This window comes from Emydura macquarii, unplaced genomic scaffold, assembly GCF_026122565.2.
Source record: "Emydura macquarii macquarii isolate MOO-44397 ecotype Brisbane River unplaced genomic scaffold, CSIRO-AGI_Emac_v2 contig_719, whole genome shotgun sequence".
NCBI classification, from domain to species: Eukaryota; Metazoa; Chordata; order Testudines; family Chelidae; genus Emydura; species Emydura macquarii.
The window spans coordinates 15,630,822-15,653,981 of record NW_027130856.1 but is presented as its reverse complement, the minus strand read 5'-3'; the positions used below and the strand labels follow the sequence as shown (position 1 = coordinate 15,653,981).

At 42.9% G+C, this 23,160-nt stretch overlaps 2 protein-coding genes across 4 annotated transcripts in view; one reads left to right on the top strand and one right to left on the bottom strand.

Annotated features, from left to right (window-relative positions):
* The window catches only part of PRKAG2 (protein kinase AMP-activated non-catalytic subunit gamma 2), a 426,595-nt gene extending 406,973 nt beyond the window's left edge, over nt 1-19,622 (bottom strand). For both annotated transcript variants that reach the window (XM_067542741.1, XM_067542749.1), the window contains exon 1: nt 19,386-19,622. The gene's annotated coding sequence lies outside the window, so the exon portion shown is untranslated. The remainder of the gene's footprint in view (nt 1-19,385) is intronic.
* Nucleotides 19,623-22,543: 2,921 nt separating this feature from the next.
* The window catches only part of GALNT11 (polypeptide N-acetylgalactosaminyltransferase 11), a 75,875-nt gene continuing 75,258 nt past the window's right edge, over nt 22,544-23,160 (top strand). For both annotated transcript variants that reach the window (XM_067542736.1, XM_067542737.1), the window contains exon 1: nt 22,544-22,646. The gene's annotated coding sequence lies outside the window, so the exon portion shown is untranslated. The remainder of the gene's footprint in view (nt 22,647-23,160) is intronic.

Genomic DNA, 23,160 nt, shown 5'->3' with positions numbered 1-23,160 from the left:
GGGTCTCCTCTGATCTCAGGTGGCATCATCTCATTGTCCAACTGGCTGAGCTCTAAATTATAGAACTTTAAACATGACCCCAAACTCCTCAAATTAGCAAACTAAAGGAAACTAAACATAATGGGCCAAATTCACACCTTGTGTAAACAGGGTCAGCTTCACTGATTTCATTGGAATTGCACCATATAATAGATATTTCAGACTTTAGCTTAGCTTTCCTTGGTGCCCCATGGAAACCCCAGCCCTCAAATACAAGACACTTGTCTCACTCATATCTAGCCAGACAGGGGCATAAGAATATTGTGGTTCTACCCCAGCAAGCAGTCCAGACCTGGTTTTCTGATTCCCATCTAGGAGTGCCTCCCTGAGATGAAGTAATTTGGGGAAACCCTAGGCTTCCTTCCTGCACATGAGAAAGTTGTGCTGGCATAATTTAAGGTGTGAATTTGAACTGATGCTAAAGGGGATGTAGACCTTTGGTGCAAGTGGTGTCTTATTTTGGTTTAGCTAAAGTCTAAGCTAGAGGAACAGGTTTAATGAAATAAGACACACATCAAAATAAGCCACTCTTTCAGTGTCCACACTGCCTTTTGCACCAATTTGAATTCACACCTGAAGTAATACTGGTGGAACTTTCTCATGTAGGGAAGTTAGTCAGGTGCAGTTTAATCTAATTAGGCTCAGAAACTTCAAAGCGAGTCTGAAAATAGCTGGAGACTGCCTAAGTAGAAGTCATGACAAAGACCAGAGGAAACACAAAATGTTGCCCTGTTTATATTGTCTTGGGTTTAAAGCCCATTCAGTTTTGGGGAGGGATTATGGCCAGATCCTTTGTTAGACTGTTTTTAGTTTGGTTGTATCAGAAAAATCTATACATAATCTGAAAGCCCAGGGATGGTTTTATTTGCTTAACCTGGCACATCTGAGTTTCCATCCAGCTGCATGGACCCTAGTCCTGCCACACAACACATGACTTTGGCCTATTATATGCACCTAATATAGGTTTTGTTCCGGTAAACTCTTTGTGCCTGGAGCTTCCATTAATGTTAAAGGGAGTTCTAGATATAGAAAGCTTGCAGTTTTGTAAATTCCTAGAGGATGACATGGTCCCTACTCTATGTTATACAACACTGAGCATACTTTTGGTGCCCAATAGATAACAAAATGATGTTTCACAGCATCTTGTATGGTAGTGAGTAGATGCTGTTTTATAAATGCCTCCTCTCTCCCCGTGAGCCAGGCTGCTCTTTCAACAGTAATTTGTCACCCTCCAGCCACTTTGAAATCTCATTATCTAGAGCTTGGATTGCACCAATACATGATGGTACAGCATGCCAGCTTCCTTCTCATGCTGCTACTTTATTCTACAGAAGCTCAGATCTTTTCATTTAAAAAAAAAGTAAGTCTCTAGCTATTATTAGTCGTGCAGAAACCTCAAAAAAAAAAAAAAAAAAAAAAAAAAAAAAAAAGTGGCCACATGTAGCCAAGGCAGAGACAATTCTGCAGAGAGCCTACAACAATAGTTCTGAAATTTGCAGAAGTACTGGGTGCTCAGTTTAAGTCAATGGGAGCTTCAGGTGCTCACTGGCTCTAAATGTTACCCCTACCTCCACGTGAACCTGATCTTGCAGTCCTTGTGCAACCACTCTCACTGACTCCAATGGGATACGATCCGAACAAGGAATACACAGAACTAGGCCCACTGGGAAGTTTGCCTAAGACAAAACTGCAGGAGTAGGCCCTATGTCACAGCTTTCCCATCGATAACATGGGGCTAATAAGACTTACTTCAGAAGCGTGGCATGGTCAATTAATGTTTGTACGCTGCTTCAAAAATGTAATGTGCTATATAAGTATTAAACATTATCCTGAGTCCTGCAACCTAACTGAGTTAGACAAAAATAAATCATCAAAATAGCAGAACAGAAACTGCATCTTCTCCATACTGCTGTGAGTCAGCTTTCATAGTGGAAGGTCATGTTGCAAAAAACACACAAAATGATTTAAAGATTTTTCTATTTTTCACAAATGAAACAATGCAGGAGCTGACCCATAAGGACACTGATCTATGTCAGAAGGACCTTAGCAGAGCCATTGGCGCACCTCTTAATTGAAGACTGGCCCTCAAGTTGAGACAAGCACCACTGACCTAGCAATGCCTATCTTGGTGAGGTGAAGTGTTGGAGACACTAATGTCCCCATGCTGGCAATCAGATCCACCTGGGCGAACCGCTGTGCCCATGCTGGACCTCACTGAAGTGAACTGAGCTCCTGGCAGGCACAAGAATATGCCTGTGTGGACCCAGTTATGGGATTAAGGTCCTGAGGCCTGATTTTCAGAACTGCTCATCAGGTAAAAACTCCAGTTGAAGCTCATAGGCTCTATGGATGTTCAACTACTGTTAAATCCAGGCCCCTGGCACCTTCTAGGATTGGGCCCTTTAACCTTACTTGATAAGGGAGGGAGTGTGTACCCCATATCCATTACTCTCAGCCCCTCCTCTTTCTGCTTTCCCAAAAAATTTGCCTTTATCTAATTAAGTCTGATGTGTAAATTGGAAAAATCGCCCTGTATTCCCCTATCACCACTCTTGGTTAAAGTGAATTTTAGTGCATGTAAAAAGTAAAATAGTGCTAAATGCACAGTACTGAATCCTGAGCACCCTCATTGTAAGGCAGTCTTGCTGCTTCGAAGCCCTCAAGCAAGACATAACAGCAACAGCCATTCACTTAATTTGTCTCCCTGAATGGAAGACTCCAAAACATCCAGAAGCCTCTCAGATCACTGGAAAGTGAGGGGCGTCCCAAAAATAAGGTCAGCTCACCAAATGCCTTGATGTTCTTGGGCCTGTAGCTTTCAGGGAAACTCACAATCCTCAGATCTGTAATTCATTTTATTCTCAGTAATATTGAAATTCTGTTTACAGGGACACTGTTAGATAATGTGAGGCTCAACATTTAGAAATTGCCATTTTATAAAAGAAGATGGAGGTTAAATAGAAGGAACATTTTTATGTTAATGGAAACATTGCTGTTTGGGTTGGAAGCCCAAACCTTACAGCCCTGTGGCTAGTATATTCAAATCAGAAAGTGAAAATGACCAACAAAAGTGCTTCATTGCCTAAACTGAGTTAAGTGCTGAGAAAACAGCATATAATGATGCAGAGTAAATGGGACAGTGAAACTTCTTTGAACTGTCAGGGAGAAATCATCAGAGAGCCAGCACATGGTGTATGCACCATTTACATGGTGCTTACGTGTGACTTAACGTGGGTTGTCCTTGTCCTGGCTTTCTGCACAAGGGTGAATTTCACCCTAATAGGAGGAGAAGACATTAATAGTACAGATATACTGATAGCATCCTGGTAAGAGCGTCTGCATTTCCTATCTGTTAACAGCAGCCACTTCTACCATTTCAGCTATCTATCTTAATAATTATTAATTATATGGCATTCATTACCATAGTGTCTGGACACATCATAATCTTTAATGTATTTAACTTCATAATACCCTCCATGAGGCAGGAATCTGGTATCTTCATTTTACACAGGGACTTGAAGCACAGCCAGTTTAACTGACTTGCCCAAGAAAGTCTGTGACAGAGCATGGAGCTGAACCCGGGTCTACAAGATTCCAGATTAGCCCCCTAACCAATGAGCCCGTCCTTCTTCCTAAAGCTAATCTGTGTACCTAAAGTTTCTCTACAGTACCCATCACCATGCTCTTTAAACTCTGAGGACAAGGAAGGCTTTGTTCTCTGCCCCAAACCTTCATACCAAATTATTTAAAAAGTTGGTCCAATATAGATAACATCCAGAATCTGTCCTAATGAAAGACAGCAGCCATCAGTTGCAGTCACCTGCAGGGATAGGGAAGACAGACAAGTGTGATGATGGCATCAATTCTTTGGCTTGAGCAGGTTTAAAGATCAAAAAGATGTCATTGTTTGAAATGTGATGGCTGTTCCTTCCACAGCATATGGGAGCAGCAATGATCCACTTCCTGGATCACATGCCAGAAGAGGCCAAACAAGATGTGAGAACCACAGAATATAAAGAGATTGCTGCTGCCTGCTATTTGCACTCAACCACAGCCCATGTGAACTCTGCTGGTTGCTCTGGCAGGAAAGCAGCTATTGAATAGGCAAGTATGACTCAAACTTGCAGAACAGGCAGCAGAATATTTAGTGGCTGTTTATTGTGCCAGTGATTGCAGGGCTGGGAAGGGCAGGCATTTGATAGTTAGACGAGATCAGTCAGGAAAAGCCCTAGAGGTAGCACTGACAGTGATGCTCCTTACCACCACATGGTTAAGAAGATTACTACTGCTTTCTCTCCTCCCGCTGTGGACAGCTGCCTGATTCTGAAATTGCTGCCATGCTATGCTCTGGAGTGCTACTGAACATTATATACATAGGCATTCTTTAAATCCTGCCACAGCCCAGGAAATCCCTCACTCCCACTTTAATCTCCCCCATCCCAACAACCCTCAAGGTTTCTACTTTGCAGCCAAAGTCCACTTGCTGCCTCTCAAACAGATGAGGAGATTCTTGGTTGTACGAAGACAGACATATATTCCTGTCCCTACATGTTCATTACAACAATACTTTGCCCTTACACAACACCTTCTATCAGAATCTGACAACTCTGTCTGGCTCATTCTATATATGACACCATCAGCTACCCTAAACATGTACACAGTCCTGAAAAGAAAACAGGGACCCGACTGAAATCAGTGGTTCTATCCCGATTTACACAATCCGATAATCTGGCCCAGGACCTTCAACTTAAAAAAACCAGAGATCTCTATTTATTTGAATTAATTCAGGACTCTCCATTATCTGCCACTAGTAGGAGGGATTGTACTTTCTGTGAACCCATCCACTAACAGGCAGTGATATACATAGTATTATAAACTGGGTGAAACCTTGTTATGGTATGGAGGTTACACCCTTCAATTAGATGTAAGCAAAAACCCCACCTAAGACAAAAGGAATGTGTGAACCTCACCAGGAGTTTTTGCTGAGTATTGTTTTGATTATTGTTTTGTGTGAGACTGGGTGAGAAAGCAGAACACAAAGAAAATGGGAAGAGACTGAGGGCTTGTCTTCATGTACAGCGCTGAAGTGGAACGGCGGCCCCACTGCTGCGCTTTAGTGAAGACGCTACTACATCAACGGGACAGCTTCTCCCATCAGCGTAGTTAATCCACCTCCCCAAGAGGTGGTAGCTCTCCCATTGACATAGCACTGTCTACACCAGGGGTTGGATCAGTATAACTACACTGCTCAGGGGTGTGGATTTTTTGCACCCCATAGCAACGTAGTGATACCAATCTAAGGTTGTAGTGTAGAGCTGTCCTGAGAGGAGACAGCCCGAAAGAGCATCTGAAAGCACAGTGGCTGACTGCAGGAAATTTGGGAGGGAGGAGGTATTTGGGTCAGGGTGCAGGCTGAAGAAAGTGATCTTGATCACGTGAGGAAAAGCAGCTGTTTTCTCCTATTTGATTCCTTCTCAGTTCAGACACCCAGGATCTTGTATATTATTTATAAGAAAACTGCTTCAAAGAAATACCTGACTATCACCAATTTCTGCTTCCAACTGGGAATACCCACAGGGCCCCAAACTTTGACTAGCCACTCGGGTTGAAAAGGGGCAATAAGAGACAGTCACCAATGCACAAGGCTTCAAATGCTATATCAACATTGAGTCTGTCAATGTCCTAATGAGGTAAGTAGGTATTAGTAGCCCCATTATACAAATGGGGAAACTAAGGCACAGAGCTTATGTCATTAAGTCCCCTGCTTTAAAGCACTAGATTAGAGTGCCCTATCCAGCTTGGCTTGGATGTCCAATGAGAACAATCACAGATATTTTAGGATATTGTTAGGATAAGGCAGCATCAAAACTGGGTTAAGTTTACAAATGTATTCTGAGAGATGCTATCACCAAGACATAGCTTGGGGGTATTTCAAACTACACTAGTGAACTGTGCCAAGTTATGTGTTCTCCTGAGGAGATAACTCCTGCATACAAACAGGCAGGTTGCTATTTGCTCTTGACTTTTTCTCCAGTGGAAACAATGGTGTCTGGCAAGTGTAAGCAGAATGACCCCACATGGCATGTCTTGCTTTGTGGTTTGAAACACTGGAACTGGAAATGACGAGTATTTCCATTTCTCCATGTGTATTTGCCCAAAGTGGCAGAGTGGTGATAAAGAATGAGAACTAACGATCATCACCACAAGTCAAAACCCCAGATCCAGACACAAGAACTTTCCAAATCAGAACCCAGATTTAGGTCTGCATTCACTAGGATCAAGTAACCACCTTTAATCTGTTTATTGACAGCATGTCCTACAACGTCTACTTTCCCCCAAATCAACTGAATGGAGACTGGACTGGTATACAGGAAACCTGGGTTCTATTCCTGACTTTGCCATTGACCTACTGTGTGACCTTGGGCAAGTCACTTTTATCTCTCTGTGCTTCTGTTTCCCTCCCATCCTTTGCTTTGTCTACTTAAACTCTAAGGTCTTTGGGGCAGGACTGTTTCTTATTATGCTTGTACAGTGTCCAGCACAATGTACAGGAATAACTAGAATACAAATTAATATTAATGTAATCCTTGTGCCAGGTGCCAATGTCTAGGGATTCCTTTTTTAAAAATGCATTAAAAAATGGCTTGAGTCCCCAACCAGAGCCATTCTTCTATTTCTAGCTCTGAGAGATTAAAATAACCATCTCTGGTCACCTTAGCAGGTGGTTCTTCCTCACTTCCAAGCACTCCAGGATCTTTTGGGAACATGGACCACAAGTACTCTTTCATCTGGGAAAAGCAATCTGAAGAAACATGAAAACTATATTTACATACAAGAAAATGGGCAACCCAGATCAGTACAGCAGGTGTTTGCTTAACCCTACACTTCCAAATACTAGTTGTCCAGCTTAATAAGGTCCAGAACTTTCAACTCAAACACAAATCTAACTGATGGGTCCAATTAGACTCAGTGGTAGCCAAGAGGCAGCTTTTCTCTGAATGTCTGTTCCAGTCCAGAGAGAACCACTCCACCAGGTCTTGCACTGATGTACAGCTACCCAGTCTAGTTTTGTGATTCAGCTCTGTTTCACTGGCCAGGTGTGCTGTGTAGTCAGGTCTGCACTGCCACCATTGTCCAGATCACCATGAAGTCAATTCTACTGTGTCCCCACTGCAGGTGCTGCTGCAGATCCTCTAGGTTGCTGCAAAATCAGCTCTGCAGTACATAAGCTACTGTGGCCAGCAGCATGCGGCACAGATTCACCAGGCAGGGAACCCAAAGCCAAACAGCACAGAATCCCTATCCCCTGGGCTAGAGCTCTTGTTCTCTAGGACAGAGCCTGTTCCCCCCTCTTGCTTAAGTATGTTACTAAACTGAAGTCCACTACCATAATCTCAGGGCAACCCACTCACTCTAGTGCATATCCTGAATGATTCCTATGCCCTTTAATGGGTAATAAATAAATAATTATTAAATAAATCATCATAGGTACACAATCAAAACCAATTCCAAATAAAGCAATACACTCAGTAGGTAGAATTATGGGTAAGCAATATTATAATATATGTAAATGAACCTGGTGAGAGCTGGCTTTTTCCTCTTTGCTCTTGTAGAGAGAATAGAGTTATATCCCTCTATGTCTTCTGGTCCTGGGATTTACAACAACAACAACTGCTACAGGAAACCTAGATCACATGAAATTAAATTTGATTCCTTGTAATTCTCCTCAATCTCGCCAGAGCAGACCTACTACATTTGTCTATGTGACCCTTCTGCAAGGCTTCAGGTTTTTCTATGTCCCATTTTAAGAAAGGAAAGTATGCCTTGAGATGCCTTAATAAGAGGGGAAAACAGAAAAAGCCAATAAAACACACAACAATTGAAATAAACAGACTAGGTTGCCCCTATATTCTTTTTTAAAATGCTAAGGTACAAGAAGAGACCATAAGAAAAGAATTCACAGGCAAAGATTATCCAAAATATCAGTAGGATATAGTGTAATAGTTATATATCATCCCTAATAGCAACCTGACACTGTTATCCTCAAAGCTCTACCAAAAATTTAAATAGTAAACATTAGCTAATGGAATACATTTCCCCCTTGCTGCTTTCAGTCAGGGCAATGTCATGGATGAATGGTTCCTCAACCAAGGCTCACAATCAGGCTCAGCAGCACTGCTCTCACACTCTGGCAAGGAAATATCACAAAAGGGCTCATGTGGTTCCACCTTTAGTTCTACTCTGTATAGGTTCTTAAATCACCCTCATCACCACGATATCTGAGTGCCTTTCAGTAGTGCACTGACGTGACTACCATCTGTCATCCTTTCTATCATCTTCCCCTTGTGAGGGGAAATTCTGTGTGCAATGTATCATCATTTTGGTCCAGTTTTGTTGTGGTGGATTTTAACAAAAAATGAATGTTCATGCTGTTCTATGTTTATATTGGAGAAGAGTTTGAGTGCCCCTTGTCCTTGGAGTAGAAGGTGCGCAGGTTTGTGTTGGTTCTAGTTAAACACCAACCACTACTAGATATTGTTTTGCTGGTCCCTTGGGTGCTCAGTTAAGAAAGATTTCACTCTAAACCAGACAAGGGAATTCCTTGGATCCTTAACTCATATGGAAAATTACAATGTACTAACAATATCCTGATTGGCTTATTTGATATTTGAAAGGGAAAACTTCTCTCCTGTGCAACTTTGACAGCTAAAGTGGCTTTGCACCATATTATAGCATGTAAAACATGACTGCATATTAGCTTTAGATTATCATATGACATGATTGACTTCTTGCTGAGCATATTTGTTTGAAACAGAAATATGAAATAATCATACAAGTTAGATATAGACTAGTCCTTAGGAAGCCATCAAATCCAACCCCTTTACAACAATTTCCATCATTCAACCAATTTTTAAAACTAACCTGTACATCAAACCATGCAGTGCTGTGGTGCTGTGATAAGTGAAGGGATGACAACTATTGGGATATGTTTGCAGTGATGTTGTAGCCATGTCGGTCCCAGAATATTAGAGAGACAAGGTGGGTGAGGTAGTATCTTTTACTGGCACAACTTCTATTGGTGAGAGAGACAAGCTTTTGAGCTGACAGAGCTCATTTTGACATAAGCAGAATGACAAACTCATTCTGAACTCTGCAAGCTCAAAAGCTTGTCTCTCTCACTAACAGAAGATGCTCCAATAAAAGACATTACCTCATCCACCTTGTCTCTCTAGTTATTGGGAGACACATTTCCCCAGTTATGTCAAAACTGTTAATCAATTTGCTTGTCCACTGTGCTATTTTGGAGTTCCATCTAGTGAAAGCATTAAGAACTACACCAGTCCAGAGAATGGAGTAAGTGAATATTCATCAGAGATTAGACAAATAGCAGGATGTGTGATTTGGAAACTAAATGGTGAAGTGTGTGGAGTGATGGAGAAAATCATAAATGCCTACCAACCTCTTTGATGACCACTTTGGTATTAGATTTGAACTCTCAGGCAATGTTGTACCATAATGTGATGGAAGTACTAGTCTGTATTTAATTAAAAGGATAAAACACTTAGGTCTAACTCAAACTGTCACATAGTAGGAAGACCTAACTATAAAACAAGCTCAGTATTGCCAAGACCATGTGTTAAAAAATTCAGAATCAGCCCCCCAAAAATCATGAAATTGGCTTAAAAAAAACCCAAACCCACACGATTTTCTAGAAAATATTACATTTGAGGTATTTTTCTTTGACTTCTGGTTTCTGAGCCTTTATGTGGCACTTGAGACATTTTCAAGGTTTTCTCTGCAATAATGTCTAGAAACTTACTTTAAACAATGAAAGCAGAGATTCTCACAGTTTCTTGCTCTAAGCAGCTGGAGCTTTACTAAAAACATCAAATACTGCAACAAAATCGTGAGAGTTAGAAGCACTGTGAACCAAATTGGCTACAGGAACTTGTTCTCAACCCATCACATTTCCCTTTGCTAGCTCATACAGAAAACCAACATCTTCCACAAACAATCCATCCCCAAGCCAGTACTATTCAAAAACAGTGAGACATGCCTTTAATATTTTTTTTTAGTCACATGCCATTTTCTCCTTCACAGATTTCCACAAGGGGTGAAGGTTTAAGATCATGAAAGCATCCAACCCAGTCTGGCAAATGGTTGGTAATATATTTCTGTCTGGTTCAAGGAACCAGCATGGTAAGTCATTCTATCTCAAGAGATAGCTAAGGAAATAGTGAATCCTAGAATTCCAGTGGTGAATAGCACTTTGTTCTAGCATTGATGATTTATGAGATCTTGCATGTTAAAAAAAACAAACACAAAACCCACACTTCTTTGATTTCCATCTCGTCTCCCCACTAGATACGTTCAGTTACAACCTGTTTTAAGCAGCTGCTGTCTCCAGAACAGCCATGGTGTTCCTACAGTACCATCTTCCAACACCCTGAACTGTCACTTAAAGTTGGTGAATATCTGCACTAATGAGGCAGCAAGTTCACTGTGGTCTGTGCTTACATAGCAGCTTAGCCTGTGACTGAGTCATTTATCTCATCCTAGTTCTTTCTTTTCTTCCTCCCTCCCTTGCCAACATCTTCAAAGGACTTTGGCTCTCTTCTAACTTTTCCTCATGCCAATGAACATAATATTGATTCTTGAACCCATTACATTGTTGCTACTTCCTTTTTTCAACAACTTAATTTTCCAGACGTTAATAACTGATATTGGGATCTAATAAGCATTATAATTTTAAATATTAACCACTTAAATGTTTGCATAGAGCTTTGAACAAATGTGGGGCATTCGTCTGTCCCACCCTGCCCGTCTAGGAGGGAGGCCATGCCCCCATGCTACAGTGCTCCTGTGTATACAAAAACTTGAAGGGGAATTAGCATTTGGAGGAGGGGTCCTGGCCCTTCCTGCAGGCAACAGGCAATTAAATAGTCTATGCCTCAAGCTCTCACGCTGGGGCAGCAATGAAACAGTCTATTGTCCTTGGCCCTCAAGCAAGGAGGGGTGGTGAGGCAGCAGTCTATTGCCCTTCGAGCCTTCATAGGCCGGAATGAGGCGACTGCTCCAGGGGTGCGGTGGCAAGGAGGGAGGGTGACGGGGGCCCTTCTGACTCCACTGCATCCGAGCCCACGGTCCTACACTCTGGGTCAGCGTGGCTCCAGCCGCAACTCACGGACGCGGCTGCAGGCCACAACACAACCAGACAATTGTCTGGTTCCACTGGGTTCCTTCCTACTCCTCTTCTCTGGAGTACCTGGGTCTCAGGGTCACCATCAGTCTCCTCGGGTTATATGGCAAGAGGTAGCCCCCACAGGCCCTCAGCGTCATGGGCGGCAGGCAGCTCTTCCAAGTCACAGGTGGCAGGCAGCTCCTCAGTTGTGCCACGGTCAGGCTGGGGCCCCAGTGCCAGTGGAGACAAGAAACATCCTTCCCTTTCAGCAGCTCCCTCCAAACTGAGCTAGAGGGCTCATCACCTTATACTTCCTGCCCCACCTCTCTGCTTCCGATGGGGAAGGCAGGGTTGGGCCGTCCCTCTCGGTCTGTCTCAAAAGGAGGCCATGCCCCCTCACCACAACAAGTAAACTTTAAATGAAAACTCGAGGCTTGATTCTCATTTACACGAAGGCCTTTTTACACTGCTAGGGCTTAGTGTAAATTAGAATCAGGACCTAGTGTTATTGTTATTAAGCATCCTCATCTCTCTAGCTCTTCTGTACATTCTAATGAATATTTATACCTTCATCTCCATTACCTGTATTTTTGGTGTACTCTCTTAGTGTATCCATATATCAGTTCATTGCACCCGTTCCCATAGTGCATTGCTATTGAACTGACTGAAACAACCAACTGAGCTTTACAGTCTTATGACCACTACGGGGATATCACAGTTTACATGGCATATTATATACTGTTCTAATGTCATTTGCAATGTCAGCGTAGCACTGGTTTTATCTTTATCTTTTATTTTCCTGATTTTCCTTGAGCTTTTTAATTTCATTCAGAGCTAGGCAGCAGTTCTGCAGAAAAGGACCTGGGGGTAACAGTGGATAAAAAGCTGGATATGAGTCAGCAGTGTGCCCTGGTTGTCAAGAAGGCTAATAGCATATTGGGCTGCATTAGGAGGGGCATTGCCAGCAAGTCACGGGAAGTGATTATTCCCCTCTATTCGGCATTGGTGAGGCTGCATTTAGAATATTGTGTCCAGTTTTGGGCCCCCCACAACAAAAAGGATGTGGACAAGTTGGAGAGAGTACAGCGGAGGGCAACAAAAATGATTAGGGGGCTGGAGCACAGGACTTATGAGGAGAGACTAAGGGAACTGGGCTTGTTTAGTCTGCAAAAGAGAAGAATGAGGGGGGATTTGATAGCGGCCTTTAACTACCTGAAAGGGGTTCCAGGAAGGATGGGGCTAGGCTGTTCTCGGTGGTGGCAGATGACAGAACAAGGAGCAACCGTGTCAAGTTACGGGGGGGAGGTCTAGGCTGGATATTAGGAAAACGTTTTTCACTAGGAGGGTGGTGAAGCACTGGAATGGGTTACCTAGGGAGGTGGTGGAATCTCCATCCTTAGAGGTTTTTAAGATGAGGCTTGACAAAGCCCTGGCTGGGATGATTTAGCTGAGATTAGTCCTGCTTTGAGCAGCGGGTTGGACTAGATGACCTCCTGAGGTCCCTTCCAACTCTAATATTCTATGATTCTATGATCTGACCTTTTAAAATAAAATTTAATGCCAACTTTCTGTAGCCATTGATTTAATTGTCTAATAATCCCGCTCTGAAACAATCAACTTTACAAAGGTCATGTTATCCATATGGTGGTTGTTTTTAATATCCACAGAAATTCTGATCCCCAGTTTTTAAATTCCTAATAAACAGTAAATAAGTTAAACAGAAGCAATTGTACCCAGACAGGTAACAGGTACAGATAATACTCTGTTCAATTCAGAACATTTATTTTATAATTCATTTTATTGTTAAATTTAATCTAATAACCATTAATAAAACTTGCTTTTAATACTACTGTTACATAGTTACATACTGTTACTGTCACATAGCTCTCTCTGATAAATCACAAGTTAGGAATGCACTATAAGCTTTGATTGTTTTTTATTTGTATTACAGTAGTGACTAGAAGCCGCAGCTGAGATTGGGGCCCCAATGTGCTAGGTGCTGTACAAACATATAGTCCTTGCCCACAGGTATTTACAATCTAAATTGATCAGACAAAAGATTGGAGAAATTAAGTATTATTATCCCCATTTTACAGAGGAGGAACTGAGGCACAGAATAACTTGCTCGTGATCACAGACGAAGCCTGTGGCTGAACCAGGAACCTAGATCTCCTACTTCCATTCCATTGCCTTAACCACTTGATTATACTTCTTCCCCAGTTTCTGACATATATGCAATAAAATGGGAAGCCACCAATCTACAGGTGAAATTATCACATCCTTCTCTGAATAAATAATGCAAAGACCTGATATATTTCAAAGGCTTGTGATATCAAATCTTTAAAAAACACTATGGAATTATTTAGTGTAACTGAAAACCAGCAGTAAATCCCAGTGAAGGATATTATGCGCTAGAATCTTGATTCCAGAAAATAAATATAATCTCTGCATTTCCTGTTTGCTTAAAAAAATGTGTTACAATTACCAAAGAGTACTCCCATTACAGGGATGTTGTGAGGCTAAATTCATTAGTGTATGTATATAAAACAGTTTGAGATCCATACAATGAAGTTGCTGTAGAAATGCAGGGCTAGATTTTTAGCTGATGTAAATCAGCATGGTTACATTAAATTAACTGTCTGTCTCATTGGGGCCTAAATGAAACAAGTGGGTCAAATCCAAAATTCATTGGTTTACTGGCTAAAGGTCTAATCTCAAGGAGGTCTATTTGTCTTGTTGCTTTTTATATACATTTTTAATGTGGATTCACTTCACTGTTTCTATTGGTGCCAGGAAAACACAAACCTCATTCCCAAAATGAAACTTTACTTTTGAGAAAATAGGAACTGAACACCTCATGATAATTGGACAATAGCAATGAATCTTGGCCTATAATGCTTTCAGACAAAAATTGTAGCTATAATACAACAGTTTTGAATAAGGCTTACCAAAATAAAAATATAAGATCACACATCTTGTTCATGAAAGATCTCCCCCTGAATTTGAATTGTATTTAGTTCATCACATTTCTAAAGCATCCTTCAGAGAGTTTCTAAGCTTTAGGACCTTTAAATGCATCTTATGGTCATGGTAAGACTATCCTATCTCACTGAGAGATTGCATGACTCCATGGATAGGCTCACAGACTAGCCCTTAGGAGTCTGGGGTTCTATTCCTGCCTTAGTCAGTGGTCTATGATCTAGAGTATGTCTGAACTTTGTCATATGTAGAAGGAGGATAATGATATTTACCTCCTCACTCTGTAAAGCCCGATGGAAGAAAAGGCTACATAAGAGCTAGCTATTATTATAATACCTAAGCTTCTGGGGGCAGAAACATAGGTGGGAAGAAGCTACTGATAGAGTTGTGCAGGTGGATAACTAAGAAGAAAGAAGCAATTTTACTTCTGATCTTTCTGACTTTTAAAAAATCTTTTTTTGTGCACAGTTTGATTGTAAAAACACAATCAGACCAAGTCAGAACAGAAAACAGCCCACGCTGGCCCAGGTTCACGAGCCTGTCAAGCAAACCAGGATTGAGCATAGTCTTAAGCAAAAGTGGGCAGAGCATCTGGCCAAATGCCTCCCTTCCCAGAGCTTCAGGAGAGATTCACTGTGTTGAGATGAAATTACAAGATACCCAGCAACTCAACCCCAAAGCTTGAGCTGCAACTCAGGGATAGGAACTTCTAGGAACCCAAAGTACAATAAGTTTGTTGACATGCCTTTGAAGTGAAGCCAGTGAGCTTTCCTCTGCTCTGTCAGAAAGGGAGGAAAAGGTTAAAGATGAAAAAAACATCAAAGGAAATGGGGGATAGTGAAGATATTGATCTTTTGGGCATGCACAGTGTTATCATTAATTGCATCCAGGCTGGGGCAATCCAGGGGAAAGATCCTGTGGTAGGGAGCAGTGTTGCTGAAGTGTTTGTTTGTTAATCAAGGGAGACATTCTGGCAATAAAGGATGTAGTCTTAGCATAAAAAGTGAACCCTGCTTTGATTCCATTTATGGATGAACTGTGTAATTTTAGGAATGGTGACAGCTCGCCATAGCTTGTTTCAAAAAAGGAGTTATATATTACTTGCAAGCTGATCCAGTACATTTCTTTATATGCCTTCACCAAACTAAAATGTGACAGCTTAAGTGCTGAACTGTTCCTCTTTCCAGCTAGAAAATGTGCACAAGGTTAAGAGCAAGAAAGAGATATTGAGGGTGGCAGTAGGGGGAGACTAGATTTCCACATGCAAGTACTCATCACTCAGTTTCTCTGTTTACATTTAACTCTAAACTATTTGAGCTAGGCATGCTATCTGTAATCAACTACTACCATTCTTGCAAGATCAGGATATGTCTGACCCTTATTAGGCTGAGTGCAGAGCTGGTCATTCAACTAAACAGCTTTGATTAACGTCTGTGAAGAACAAATGCTTTATTACTGAATATAATGGTTTATGGTGTGTTAATTTTGTTGGATTTAACAGTGGCATTTTACCCTGTTAATCCCAGGATACCTCTCCATCAGCTGTCTTCTGTGCTTGTGGTTCAGGGAGTTGTACTCAAAAGAAAGGAAGCAAAAAGTCTATCTTTCTCCCCCACCCAAAAAAAAAATTATTTGTGGCAGAGTTAGCTTGACCTTTATAGTAAACAAATATTGCAAAAATGTTGTATATAACAGAACAGTAAAGCACTGATTCTGTTTAACTTTTCAGGAGCATATTCCTAAAAGTCAATGCACTGTTTAACATATGTCACTGCACATCATTGCACCACTATACCATGTATTGTAAATCTAATCTAAACTTTCATACAGTATTATGCTGTGTCCTAGAAGACTATCTCAGCTTGTGCTCTAGCTTCCTACCTCCTTTTCCATCTTAGTCAGTTCCTGTGACTTCGCTATGGATGCGTCTCAGGTGTCTGCCTTGAGTTCATAGATACTTGGAACCATCTGATCAAATCAAAGCATCAAATCAGTGGCAGGTATCAAGAAAAACAACAGCAGCATTTATATGCACCAAGATACAGCAGAGAGAAAAATTCTGGCTGGCCAACAAAATAAAATGTTCATCCTTCTTTGAGGACTGTTAGTACAGATCCCCACACTTGGAAACTGCTCATTTACTTCATACAAACACGTAATCCTCTAGAAAACTTCTGACCAGTAGGGCTTTGCAAGACCCTGCCTTAAACTATGGCGTGCCCTATGCAAAGCAGTATGGTAAAGAGGTGAGACCTCACCAAATTCAGTTTCTTCTAGTTGCTGAAGGAGCAAGTTGCAGCTTCTTCTGGTCCTCTCCCCTTTAGAGGGTCAGTTGTTTTCCTACCCTTTACCTAGGGATTTAGGTATTCTGTAGATTAAAAAAAAATTTTTTAGTTTTCTTAGGGGATGTTTCTCCTGCTCTTTTAGGGAGGATTTGAGTCCCTGTTAACTGTTATGGAAAGTGGTGCCCACAAGACAGGCAGATTTAAGAATGCCCTTTCTGTGGTTCAAAATTCCTCATCTCTAACCTTCACTCCTGAAGCCTGAGAGGCTTGGGTGAGGGGCATATGATGGATTGATCCCCATCTCCCTGAATTTAATTATTTGGACATGTAAGGACCTCAAGTTCCACTATGATCCATACTGACAAAGGGTTGCTTTGAGAAGTTAGCTAGCTGCCATTTGTTTGTAGGGCTTCCTTTTACGCGCTGTGAAAACATGCATCCCTGCAGAAGGGAAAATGTGTGGATGGCAGCAGCTATGGAGTCTCTGGCAGAACATCTCATTTTGAAGTTGTGCTGCCAGTTCCAGTATGGGTGAAATCTATTCCCCTCATCCTCCAGCAGAAAAATGAGGCTTTGTGAAAACTCATATAGTAGAATTCAATCTTTAAGATTAATGTATTTACAGAAAGTAATAATTCTTCATATGGGAATCTTAGCTCTGCTATCATATTAAATATGGGTCTAAGTGATGCAGAGAAATTACTCAATCCACATGGATTTTTAACATTTTTGACAGTCTTTATCTAATGTATTTTATACTGGGTTCTGTTTAGATTAGATTTTATCCAGTTTTGATTTCTAATTCCCTGACACAGAGAAGATCAATTAATGAGCTACTCTGGAGTATATGAAACAATTGTTCTGAACAGAAGATAATTATCAGAAATCTTGGGAACTGAATAGTGTCTCTTAAAGACCCTTGGATGATACTAATAAAAACAAAAATTTACCAATACTATTAATGAAATGATAATCCAGGAACCATGGAAGCATTTTATATTAGTTGTTGATTAAGAAGCAGGAAAAAATTGGCCAGATTAGGAAAAACTGCACAAATAATGATTCAAAATAAAGCTATCAGAATATGAGCTGGGTATGCTTTCACCTAACAGAGTTTAACATGCACCTGGAATATTCAGACAAAATTAGTATGAATGAGAGAGCAAAACTGATTTATGAAATGGCAATTATGAAGGCGGCACCAGCCTGACTGATGAAGATGACGACTTTGCGAAAAATCTGTGTAATAACAGCACATCTGGGTTGCTTGAATCTTGAATCCTACAACGAATTTGTGTTCTCCATCCCTAATCCTTCTGGGGATTGTCATTCCAGTTCCTGCTACTGCTGCTTCTGATTATGCAAGAGATTCTCTCTCTTGCCACTCTGCTTCTCATACCATCTGAGCATCATGCCATGATCTGCTGCTCAGTCAGCAATAAGAGCTGCATTGGCTCATCCACCTTCACCTCCAGTTCCTCTGGCACATCTGCCTTGTCACTGACATTATTTTGGCTTGTTTGAGTTGCTTCCAATCATGGAGCATGTTCTGCTTCCTTCCAAGATCTTTGACCATCTCCTGAGCTCAAAGTGCCCCACCGTTTCTGGGTACAGATTGTAACCCATTAGCCATCCACTTTACCTAAGGACTTTTAAACAAGTCCTCCTGAGCTGGTCCTTAATAAGTCCTGTAACATTAATTCCTCTCATGATCCATCTCTGCTAGCTGAGCCTGTCTTAATTCTCTGGAATTCATAGCTGTACACTTGAACCTCTCTAGCCTCCTGGTGAAGAGAAGATGGTAGAAAATGAGGGAAGGGTATGCTCCTTCCCATCTGGCGAAGTACACCTTCAATCTATCCACCACTGATATATTTTGCTTCACCATTAATCCATGTTCTGGATTCCTATCTCCAGCATAGCCAAGAGAAGCAAACACAGAAGCAGTTTAAGCAAGGTCTGCTGCACTGGGTGGGGGTTTGTATAGGGGTAAATTGGGACCCTACCAGGACCACCCATCCCTCTCACTGATTCCTGAATCCAGACTTATGCAAGGACACACACCCCTTAGGGGCACACTGGGACCCATGTGGTGCCTTGTCTCCTCTCCACCGCATGGGTTTGGGGAAAGAAACTGCAGGAAGAAGCCAGCCAGAGACTGGAGTTGGTAGTTTTGACTGGACATTCTCTCCCCTGTGCTGACTAATTGTTAGTTCCCATCCTCTCCCTCACGGTCTCTTCACCTCATCTTAACTCGTCTGCCCTCTTCCCATGTAGCTGATCCCCTCCCAACTAACTCTGCCTCTCCCCCATCCCTTCTAAAAAAGTGATGGAATTAGCAGGTTGTTTGCTACCATTACGTTGATCATTCTGGTTGTGTGTTATACATCTTCCCCCATACGCTGCGTGTTTTGAATGTTTGGATTGTAATATCTTGGAGACTGTTTGCTACTCTGTGTTTGTATAGTGTCTAGCACAATGGGGACGTGTTCTTGATTGGTTCCTAGGCACAACTATAATAAGCAAAAGCAAACAAACAAACAAACAATAATAATGGAAGTGTATGCCCCTACCCAAACTGAACCAGGAAGGAGTCAGACCCCTTCATGGGGCTGAAAGCTGTTGACATCTACATTGCAGATTCAGAGCGCAGAATCTGGAGACCCAACTTCAGTTGTCAGTTCTGAAAAACTAAGTTTGTAGGCTCATGTACTTTAGTTTCTTTATCTTTAGAGGGGTAATAATAATCACCAACCTTAGAGAGGTCGTGGGAGGCTTAACTCATTAATATTTGTAAAGCAGTTTGAAATTCTTGAAAGTATTAAAGTGAAAAGCATTATCACTATTTCTATACAGCCACAGGATTTTGAGTCTGTCTGCTGAAAAGACCCACTGCTTACCTTCACTGGCAGCTAGTTTTGCTTGGTCATCTAGGCTATAGCTCCTGTAACAGGATTTAGGGGTCATTGCTTCTTTGAGCTAGGTCTCCAAAAGAAAATGTTCCATTTCCAACTTCCTCCAGCCAAGGACAGGGGAGAAAAATAAGCAGTCCTTAATCTGAAGTCTCTGGGAACTAGTATCTTCCTTGTGCTTAAACAAGGCTGTTAATCCTCCAATTTCTCTTTTCTTCCTCATCTGAGCTTGATTCAGGAGCTTTCCAAACTAAGAGAGAATAAAAGATAATTTTTGTCTTCTGTTTCCTCAGTTTACTCAAATTCTTTTTATGCTCAGGAGTTACATTTGAAAGCTCCACCTCCCAGCAACCCAATGGGCCACAGCTGCCAGCTTCCTCCTCCATGCCTGACACCTCCCCGCCGTCTCTTGTCTTGTCTTCACTGAAGAGTTAACTTGACTTATAACTCAAGCATTTCCCCTAAATCCAGTCCTGTCAACACATAAAAAACATTATCTCAAGTGTGAGGTGTTTTTATCTTGAGTTTGCTGGCCCTTCAGGGGTTATAGGCTAAAGTTCAAGTTAGCACAATTTATCAGCTGCTAATACAATCACTCTGTGCAACCTAAGTGTTATTTTGCTGTGTGGCAGTTTTCATCTGAGCCAGGCTAACTCAGGAGGAACTAACACAAGTTATTGACAACAATCATGGGAGGAAGGGGAAACTAATGGGATGAAATCCTTGTAATACCTCTCTAAATTACAATCTTAGCCCTGGTCTACGCTTACCTGGCAATTTGGCGGCAGTCAATGGGAGTTATGCAAACTACGCAGAGTTGCTTGCGTAACACCCGTCAACTGCTGTGCTTCCGTTCTGCACGGTGTCTTCACTGCACAGCGCCGACGGAAATTGCGTTGCTGTCAACACAGTGCTATGCTACTTGAGGAGGTGGTTTAACTTGGTCGATTTCTTGATCGATTGAGCGGGTCTTCACTGACTGCTCAATTGATCCAGAAAGGTCGATCTGACGGCGGTGACTTTGCTACCGTCAGTATAGACATACCCTAAATGAATGTAAATGTCATGCACTTCACTACCAATGACTGATATGCACAATTATTCTGGAAATTCATTTCACTTATTGCTTAATTATATCTCTGCCTCCATTGTATCTTTCACTGCTTGGTGTGCACCTGGTTTAAGAAATCTGTATTTGTGGACTCCCTCACAGTGCAGACTATATCTTAGTAAACACCCTGGGGCGGTTTGCAGAGCTCCATTGAATGTAATACTGTGGTTGATGAGTATTGAAAAGTACACTGAGGACATATCTTAAACACTAGATGCCTTGCAAATTATGATAGGAGCCTTGCCTATTCCATAAAGTCATTAGAAAACTTTCATTTTTATCTGGAACCCCTGGAAACAGGACAAATCTACAAAGGAGGTGGAAACTTTATAATGTGAATTAATTTTAAAAAATGGAGTAGCATCATGGAAGGGTAGGAACTGGCATAGGGAGTATCTGATGGGAAGACCATTGATGAAAAGAAGCAAAATCTAAAGCAAGTAAGATTGCTAGATGCACCATATTAGACTTGTTCTAGGTATAAGGGACTCATGAGAAAAGCAAAGAAGAGTGCAAATAACAGAATGAAGTGTACATAGAAAGGAATAGAAGATGACCAGATGTGTAAATAGGGATCACACCATGAAGACCTTTGAAGGCAAGGAGGAGTTGGAGTGAAATGAGGAAGGATCCAGCCGAATGAATCAATGAGGGGAGGATAAATTATAGGTAAATAAAACTTGGGATACATATCTAGGAAGCTCAGTAATGGGGAAAGATGAAGATGTCACTGGGGACAAGGAAAGGTCTTGAGCGGACCAGGAGGGGGAGACAAACCAGTAATTATTTACAGGCTTGTTCTTCCTTATTAGCATACTTTTGTGCTAAGGCAAGACCAGAGCTGCCTATTCCTTTCTGATTACCGTAGGGTGTTCTTATTTTCCTTTGACTGGTCTGTAAAAAGCAAAGTTATCTTCTGAGATCAGTCTCCCTAAAGCATTTTAGGAACTAATTATGTGATGGTACATGTCTGTTTCCCAGCAAGCAGTGGTGGATGAAGATTAATTTTCCCTGCTGAATAAATTGCCAAGTGTTCCCCAGAAAAATAAAGTCACAGAGGGGTGGCAATCTTACCATTTTACTTCATCGAAATAAATCTCTGAAGATCCATAGGTGGGCATATCCTTTCAAAAAATAATTTAAAAAATGTAGTCTGCTGCTGTGACAACTCTGCACTTTGTCAAAAAACTTTGAAGCCACCTTACCACCAGCAGTTTTTAGTTTAAAGAAACTGGTCACATTATTTCTCCGACTCACTCTGTGCTGGCTTTCAGCAACTCCAGATAACAAGGGTATAGGTTAAAATGATTCTCCTGTTTCCTCTCACATCAAACAAGTTGAGACTCGTCACTGCAGAACTGCAAGAACTCAGGCTCCTTCTCTTCCCTCCCCGCCCCTCTTCAGTGGAGGACAGGTCATGATAACCGAGAGAGGTTATTACACCTGCTGCTGCCTCTTCTCTTGGCCTGGGGAGAGGGCAGCGGATGCTCTTGTGGCTAAGGCACTGGACTGAGATTTGGACTCGGGAGGCCTGTGTTCAGTTCCCCGTGCTATCGCACCTTCCTGTGGGAGGCCAGGTAAGTCACGTGGTCACTCTCTGTGCCTCAGTTCCCCATCTGTGGCATGGGGCTAATCCCTGAGTGGACAGTCACTCTTCAGGGAACATCCCTCCTCCTCCTAGTCCTGTGTCTGGGCAGCACCTAGCACAAGGGGGGCTCCTCCTCTGGGGTGGGGAGGAGCCTGCACACGGTGGCTGGGTCTTGTCACAGCCTGCCCTCCCCTGAGGGAATCACCTCAGCCCTAGCTGCCGCCAGCTCCCCAAAGCCTAGGGAGAATGGGGCGTCCCAGGGCGCATAACAGGGACAAGCGCCCCCCCCCTCGCCGCCTCAAGGGCTTTGCCTCTAGTGTCATGGCGGCTAGAGGCGCAGACCTGCGTCACGTGACGGGGCTGGGCGCGCGGGGGGGGGAGCGGTCACGTGGTGCAGGCACCGCCCGCCGCAGTGCGTCGCTCGCGAGCCAGCTGGGGTCTGGCTAGGCGACACCAAGCGCCGGGGTCGGGCCGGGCAGGCAGGCAGGCGAGAGAGGGATGCCGCCGTCCGAGTGTTGCAAGCTGGCGGGCCTGGGCTGCCGGAGCCGGGGTGAGTCCTGGGCTGGCGCCGCTGGCCAGCCGGGCGGGGGATGCCGTGACGCAGAGCTGCCAGCCTGGCGGGCAGACGCAGGCAGCAGCGGGGCTCGCCCCGGGTCTCCCCGTCCCGCGGCCGCTGGCGGGGGCTGCGCAGCCGCTCTTCCTCCGCGGTGGGCAGGGCAGGGGGTGCGATTCTGTCCGGCTGCCTGCAGCGTCAGGGAGACAAGGCTGCGGGACGGGCCGGGGGCATCTCGCATGGAGGGGCGGGCGGGCGGGCTGGGGTTTGGCGCTATCCCGCCGTGACCCGTGTTACAAGGGAAGCGCAGGTTCTGCAGGGACCGGCGCGTGTCTCTCCGAGTCCTCCCGGCCTCTCGCAAGGGTTCCGTCCTGCTGGCCATCGGCGAGCGGATTTCTCAGGGTCAGCTGCCCGTTAGACCCGAGCAGCCGTGTCCGAGGAGAACGGGGAGGAGCCTGAAATGAGGGAGCTCTTCCCTCGCGAGGGACAGATGAGAAGCAGGGACTAGATA